Consider the following 7,784-nt stretch of genomic DNA (forward strand, 5'->3'; position numbering starts at 1 on the left):
AAACAATGCTGGACATCCCCACGGAGATGAGCTAGGTTGGATAAGACCTTTGTCCAATAGATCTTGCAATTGAACTTTAAGTTCTGCTAACTCATTGGGTGGCATTCTATAGGGCCTTCTGGATATGGGTGCGGTACCTGGCACTAATTCAATCTTAAATTCCACATCCCTATCCGGTGGTAGACCTGGTAATTCCTCTGGAAATACATCTGGAAACTCACAAACCACTGGGATATCACATATGGTGGTGGCTTGGATAGCACAGGCTAAATGTTGGGGTTCGAAATCGCGGGAGAGTGGAACTAGAAAAGCATTCCCTCCCGTGGGTTCTCTCAACATGATAGTACGGGTGCTAGTGTCAATAAGAGCACCATGATACTTCATCCAATTCATGCCTAAGATTACACTTATCGACAATCCCGGCAATATTATCAGATCTGTTGTGTACTCCCTCCCTTGTATCAAGATGAGTACATTTTTGACTATCTTTTTGGTAGTAACAGTTCCCCCTGCTGAACTTATATTAAAACCCCCTTTACTTACTTCAATTATTTCTTGATCATGTCTAGATGCAAATGCTTGACTCATAAATGAATGAGAAGCTCCCGAATCAAATAAAACAACAGCGGGATGCTTGTTGACAAGAAACATACCAGCCGTGACAACTTCTCCGGCGGGCACTTCCTCCACAGCGGTATAATGCACTTGTCCCTGACGTGCCCTGGCATTCACCTGCCTTTGATTGTTCTGATTTGGGTTGCCATTCCTCTTGGGGTGGGGGCACTCCTTGGACCAATGACCCAGTTGGTTGCAGTTGAAACAAGGTTGATTACTTTTGAATCCGGTGGAGCTGTCCTGATTACCATTCCCTTTTGGTAAGGCAATAGTGAACGCCTTACGAAACGGTTTCTGTGGCCTGTTATTCTGAGCTTTCGGTGGTGGAGGCCTGAACTTGGATGCAGGTGGACGAAATGGTGGCCTAGCTGCGATAGGCGCTTTTGACTGAAAAGATCCGGATGCACTGGCCTCATATGCCCTCTTGCGACCCTTAGCAACTGCATGCAGGTTGTTGTGGTTTTCTTGGGTCAAGGCATCACTAATAAACTCATTGTACGTGGCACATCGAGAATTTGCCATAGTCTTCATTAATTTGGTACCCAAACCTCGCTTGAAACTCTCAATCTTTTTCTCTTCAGTATCCACAAAACTTGGAGCATATCTTGACAAGTTGTTGAATGCGTGCATATATTCTGTGAGTGACTTGGTTCCCTGAGTGAGCCTCATAAATTCGGCTGCTTTCATGCGCATCAGGCCCGGGGGAATATGGTGTCCCCTAAAAGCCAGCTTGAATTGATCCCAGGTCACTCTCGCATTAGCAGGCAGAGACGACAGAAAGTGCGTCCACCAGATTCCTGCTGGTCCTTGCAGCTGATGAGAAGCATATTCAGCTTTGAGGTGCTCGGTGACCCTTAGCAGACGAAATTTCTGCTCGATGGTATTCAGCCACTCATCGGCCTGCAGTGGTTCCTCAGCCACCTTGAAGATCGGAGGCTTCGTGTCCAGAAACTCCTTGAATGTACTGTGCTGATTTGGCTCGGCCCCTGGTTGCTGTGGGTGGCCACGAGCAGTGTTTTGCGCGATGAGGCGCAAAGCTTCTTCCATTGTCCTCTGGCTACCCAGGAACTGGGTAAAGAATTCCTGAGCAGATGGTGGCGGTGGGGGTGGCAAGTCATCATGGTTGCCATCCTGGCTGCTGCTAGCTCCTGCACGGGTGCGCGTCATCTGCGAAGTTGCAACAATAAGCTGATTATGGGTCGATGCCAAGAGATTGCAGACGAATTAGGTACTCATGCCAAACTGAAATTACTGGAGAAAAATTCTCGAAAGCACAATAAAAACAGAGGCATAATAATTCATTCTCGCAACATGACATCGCCAATTTGACCACTTATCGTGCTCATAACGCATGCAATTTAAAGCGTGATGACCGACAAGGAACTGGAATTGCATTAACGTTTACCCAAACGTGCAATTAGCATTACATGATAGTCTGGTTACTAATGCCAACTTGCAACTACAGGTCCATTACATAATAAAGGTGATACATTAGTCTTCCCACTACACGCTAAGTGATCTAATCCTCATCATGATCACTATCGAGGTCAGACGCAGAATCATCTCCTTCCCCAGGTTCTATTTCTTCTTCAGGTGCCACTTCTTCTTCTTCCTCGTACCCCTCTAGACCCATTTCTGCGGCTCCAGGTGGTACATAAGGGTGGAGCTGATTGTTCAGCCGATGAACCTCTTCATGCAGATTATCGTTGTATTCTTCCGCATTGGCCAGCTGCTGTCCCAGCTCGAACTGCCGAGCTCTCAGGACATCTTCCCTGGACCAGGCTGCATTCCGCTGATGAGTTAACCTAGTCATCTCTTCGGTGAGCCTTTCAATCTCAGCGTCGTGCTCCCTCTGAAGCTGACGTCGGTCCTCGTGGGCATGACCAAGAGCACCAGACACACGTCTGAGGCTACCCTCAACTCCATCTAACACTCTCATCACTGCGAACATGGCGCTCATTGCAGGGCTATCGCTGTTCTGCTCTTCTGCTGCACCAATTTCCAAGGGTCTTCCTCTTGCCTGCTGCCATGAGTCAGTGAAGGGATTACCTCTTGGAAAGACTCCAACCATAGCGGCTGCCAGTTCCTGAGGAAAACGTTCCATGATATTCCTCAAGATTCCAAAGGCTGCCCTGCCAGCTGCTTCCTTCAGCAGTCCTGCCAGTCGACTCATAACACCAGCCTGTCCACTCTGAATCGTCACCTCGGGGACGGACAACGGCCTCCACAGTAACTAAGAGACCTTCTCCCAACCGCTCATTTGCCCAAAAGTAGCGGGGTTCCATTCCATCGGGATAACCTACATAGCTGAGCACTCTCCACAAGAGTGTAGGCATCCCAAACTCTCCAAGGAACGTGTGACGTTGACGGGTACGTGGAGCAAGCTGACGGCTAGGAGCTCTGCCTCCGGTGGATTTGCGAGCAGTCTGCTTGGTGCGTGCCATCTGCACCATCAACATGTACCCTTTTGTGAGACAATGCCATAATGGATAAGAGTTACATAACCGAGTAAGAATTTTATAAGGGGAGGAACAATGTAATTATGTGAATGGTATTTTAACATGATGCATGCTCGTGCCGTACGTCCTCACAAACTTAGGAAAAATTGGTTTCTAACGGTAGACACGGTGGCATACATACGTTCACTCATAAATAGCGTAACTAGTCGAGCTACACGTTTCGTTGTTAGTGTACCTGCATAAAATTTCATTTCAGCCCTAAACCCATAATGAATATGCAGAATGTAATTGTAAATACTTCCATATATGTATACCCATACATATACTTCCATATCAATCTACCCGACAAGAATTTAAACCCACAATTAAATACGTACCATATACACATGCAAGCATGCATACATAGCCGTACCAAAACTAACTCTTCCCGACCGCACGCTCACATCTTGCGGTCATACTCTCATCTTACCTTGGCGTAGAGGCATTTGATCCATACACTACCACTCAAGTGAATGGCATCCATACTATAGCACGCCGTATGGACGACGAAGTAAAAACCCCCATGTTAGTACTTAAATAGCCACCTATTAGTCCTTAATTTGGGCATAAGGAAAGTGATCATTGGCACACTTTAGATTTCAAATACCTATTATATAACTAATAGTTGCTAGAGAAGGGTTTTTGGAAAACAAAAACTTTTGTTTTTAAATACACTTGTGACAATTAACGTTGAATCTTGCTCTGATACCAGCTGTCGCAGAACCGACCAATTTATAAGAATACAAGTATAATGGCAATCCGCAAGCGGTCGCACTGTCATACTTGAACCCATATAAACCCGGTAGTCCGTCGAGTACCACGACGGGTCTCGATAAACGATTTACAACAACCAAGATCGTACAGGATTCAACATGCATGCCACATATTACATAAAGTTCACAGATACTTTTCGTCATCAGAGTACGAATAAAAGTTATTACAAAACAAGTTTGATAAACAAAGCGGAAGCAAATAAGTTCGAGATAAAGTTTTCCAACATAGTTTAATACAGTGCCAAACCAGATCACGGTCCACAAAAGCAAGGATAGGAATTACTAAGGAAGCCTGCCCAAGGCTTACTCCTCATCCACAGCGGGATAGAAGCAACTCTTGCAATAACCATGATACACAGTGCCATCTGCAACAATGGGAAAATAAACCCTGAGTACGAGAAGGTACTCAGCTAGACTTACCCGTCATGAACCAGAAATAAAATGACTCCAAGGATTATGCAAGGCTGTATAAGTGGACGTAACTTGACAACATTTTTGCGAAAAAGGCAATTAACCGTTGTACAGTTGTGATTCTTTTATCAAGTTAATTATAACTATCCATTTCTAGGTTAGCAACTATCCTATGCCAAACATGTGGTATGTTATTTAGAATCATACAATAGTAACCATAGCAGATATTGCAATTCCATATTCATTTGAACCATCACGTTTCATAACACAGTTACTACGATGTTGGAGCTAGCCAAGTTTCTCACTATCCGGGAGAGACGGCGATTCGAATCGATTTCAACCAGCTGGGAATTTATTCCTAACACAAACCCAGATCTATCAGCCACGATAGTCTTAGGTCACCTTTGGTACAACTCCGGTACACATTTCGTGGGTTCGTACTGCGCCGCACAATCTGGAACACCAGATGCCAGGATGCTCAGGCCAAGCCTGCCCTTGGGCTCAGTCTGATCGTTCCCCGGAAGGAGCGCACAACAGAACGATTCCCGGCCTGAGTTGAATTACTCGGCTTCGCGGTCGGAACGAGTTATCCGGCCAGCTAAGTGAGAGGCATGCGTTCAATCTTGTCAGAAGTTCCAACAACGGTACGGTCCTTGATCGACACAGACGGGGATAAGTCCACACCCAAGACCTCCATGCCTTGTTGCTTCCCTATCGACCTCCCGTCCAGGTCTCAATTTACTTTTACCACATGGTTCTGTTCCACGATAGCAGATATAGCCAACCGTGCTCCGGTATCCACCTATATCTCGCAGGTGACAGGACATCACCCGACTTCTACCGGTCTAAGCATGGCTAAGCATATATTCGATCCTGGACCTATACCGGTTAAAGGGTTAATATCTGGACAAGGAATGTACATGCATCAAGTGGTTTCATTCAACTCTTATACCTAATGCATCAATCATAAATACGTAAGTAAACATTTGTAAATTACTGGGAGACTTATAATGCTCCGGGGCTTGCCTCGCAGAAAGGAAGTAGGACGATGGTCAGGGCACTCCGGCAGCTCTTCAGGGTTCTGCTCCACGCCTTCGGGAGCTGCGGCTTGCGGATCCTCCTGCGGGTTCCCTTCCTCGGCTTCTTCGAATTCCAGCAACGTGATCTCTTCCTCCGATCCTAGATGCATGAGTATGGTATAAGTATTACGAATGCATATATGTTAACAAGTGCATCACGTTGTTTGAGTAGGTGCATATCTCTTCTCGCTTACTACTTAACTACTTCTACAATGCATCGACTATGCCATAAACAGTATCTACTTGTTTCACTCATAACTGGAGTTCTACAAATCCGAAAACAGTGATCTTGGACTTTCTGGAAAGCTTATCAAATTTTCTACAACTTTGTTATTAACCATTTTTACAGTCTACATCAGTTTCAACATGTAACTCCTCATACTCTAGAATCAGTCCAGAAATGATTTAACATGCAATACAAAGTAATAGCACCTCTACTTTAGGTAATCATTCACCAATTGACAACCTAGAACCTACCAACAGTTTAAGCATACCAAATATAGTTAGGATAATATAATGGCAAAGCCCAAACTATTTATTAAATTGCCTTTATTATTTTATTTAGATATCTAGGTTAAATAATAAATATATATCAGATGTGCTTAATAAATTCTCAAAAATTTACAGAGCCTTACTAATGCTATCAAAGGACTACTATAAAAATTTCAGGTCATTTTCCTAAGTAGAACATTCTATACAAAAATGATAAGGAAGCAAGGCTTGAATTAACATAAATGGAAAATCCTATTGAAAAGTGTCAAGCAACAGATTTCTTATTTTTCCTAACATCCATATGGTACTAGTATCACCTCCAACAAATTTCATGAATTTTGGACTCATAATTAATTTATAAAAATTCATGCAAGGATTAACTATTTATAAAAGAAAAATCTATAACTATAGATCTACACATGCACTGGTCCTCAAATTTTTATCCAAGCTCATATATAACAAGAATAGCTTACCACAAAAATTTCATAATTTTTGGAGCACAGGAACTCTAGATATAAAATAAACAAATTTAAATGCATTCAAAAGCACATTTGAAATCCCTATTTAAATCTCCAGAAATTTCTACTATTGAAACTAAGAACATATTTTTCCTAAATACTACACTTCCTAAGGAACACAACCATATTTATTTCAACATTTTATGAGCTACCAAACTGTAGATACAAAAATAACAAAACAAATCAAAAACTGGATTCAAAATGAGTTAGCCCTCTCTACTGCTGTCGCTGACAGGTGGGACCCGCTGGTTAGGGGACCCCACGCGTCAGTGACACAGAACAGGGCAGCGGTGCTGCGCGGTGCTGGCGCGGCCAGAGCTCGCCGACGGCGAGGTTGTCGGCGGTGACATCATCACTACGCGATCTACTTGACCTAGCGCATCTATTGAGCCACTTGGCCGGCCCTATTGTCGACGGTAAGGACGACGGCGGCGGCAATGGCGGAGCGGCGAGGCTGGACCACGGCAAAACGCCGGCGACGTCCTCGGTGGCCCGACCTAAGGCTCGGACGAGCACCGGGGTACTACGGCGGACCTAGCGCGCTAGCTAACGCATGGAGAGGGGGACTGTGGCGGCGTGGCCACGACGACGGGGCTCACGGCGGAACTCCGGCGAGCCTGTGCACGCGGCTGGAGCTTACCGAGCGTGGTCAGCGGGCACGGGCGGGCGCGGTGAGTCGCTGAGATGATGGTGGAGAGGTTGCGGTGGCGATTGAGTGGCTAGGCGTGGGTTGGTGCCGTCAACGACGACGGCGGCGCTGCTGCTGTGCTTGCGGGCGCTGCGAACAGCGAAGGAGACCGAGGCGAAGTGAAAATGGAGCGTGGCTGAGTGCGGGCGGGCGTTGGCGTGATGAAGGCGCGCTCGGGCGCGGCGTGGCCTGCGCGGTCAGGGCAACGGCGACGCGCGGCCGACGGGACCTCCACGCGGCGGCTCTGCTCTGAAGCTGGTCGGCCACTGTGCCGATCGATTCAGTCGATTCAGTTTCGTCAGAACGTGATGGCCGAGCCTGACGACGAGATTTGCCACTGATTTTCCCGCTAATCCATCGCTCCAACTCGTAAATGATCTAAATGACTTTCGTAGTCCTAAGTACCAGCTACAAATGTTGTTCAATGATCGTGTTCCAATTCACATCGTACACCGAGTAAAATCATGATCAAAGTCGGCTCGTCAGGCTGTCAGTCGAGCATACTCTTAGAAAATTTGTTAAGTGTTAAAAGCAAGATTTGGCTGGTTTTTGTGGGACCCATTCAAGCATGTTAGAAGCAAAATCAGTCCATGACCCAAAAATAAAAGTTGTTCCTTATGTCAAACACTACCACTTTGCTTTAGTGAACTCCTCCATGCAAGGTCCCTAACACCTAGTTCAACTTTAGTCAAACTTGTCACTTTGAAATC

The sequence above is a fragment of the Miscanthus floridulus genome, chromosome 6 (genome assembly GCF_019320115.1).
Source record: "Miscanthus floridulus cultivar M001 chromosome 6, ASM1932011v1, whole genome shotgun sequence".
Lineage (NCBI taxonomy): Eukaryota > Viridiplantae > Streptophyta > Magnoliopsida > Poales > Poaceae > Miscanthus > Miscanthus floridulus.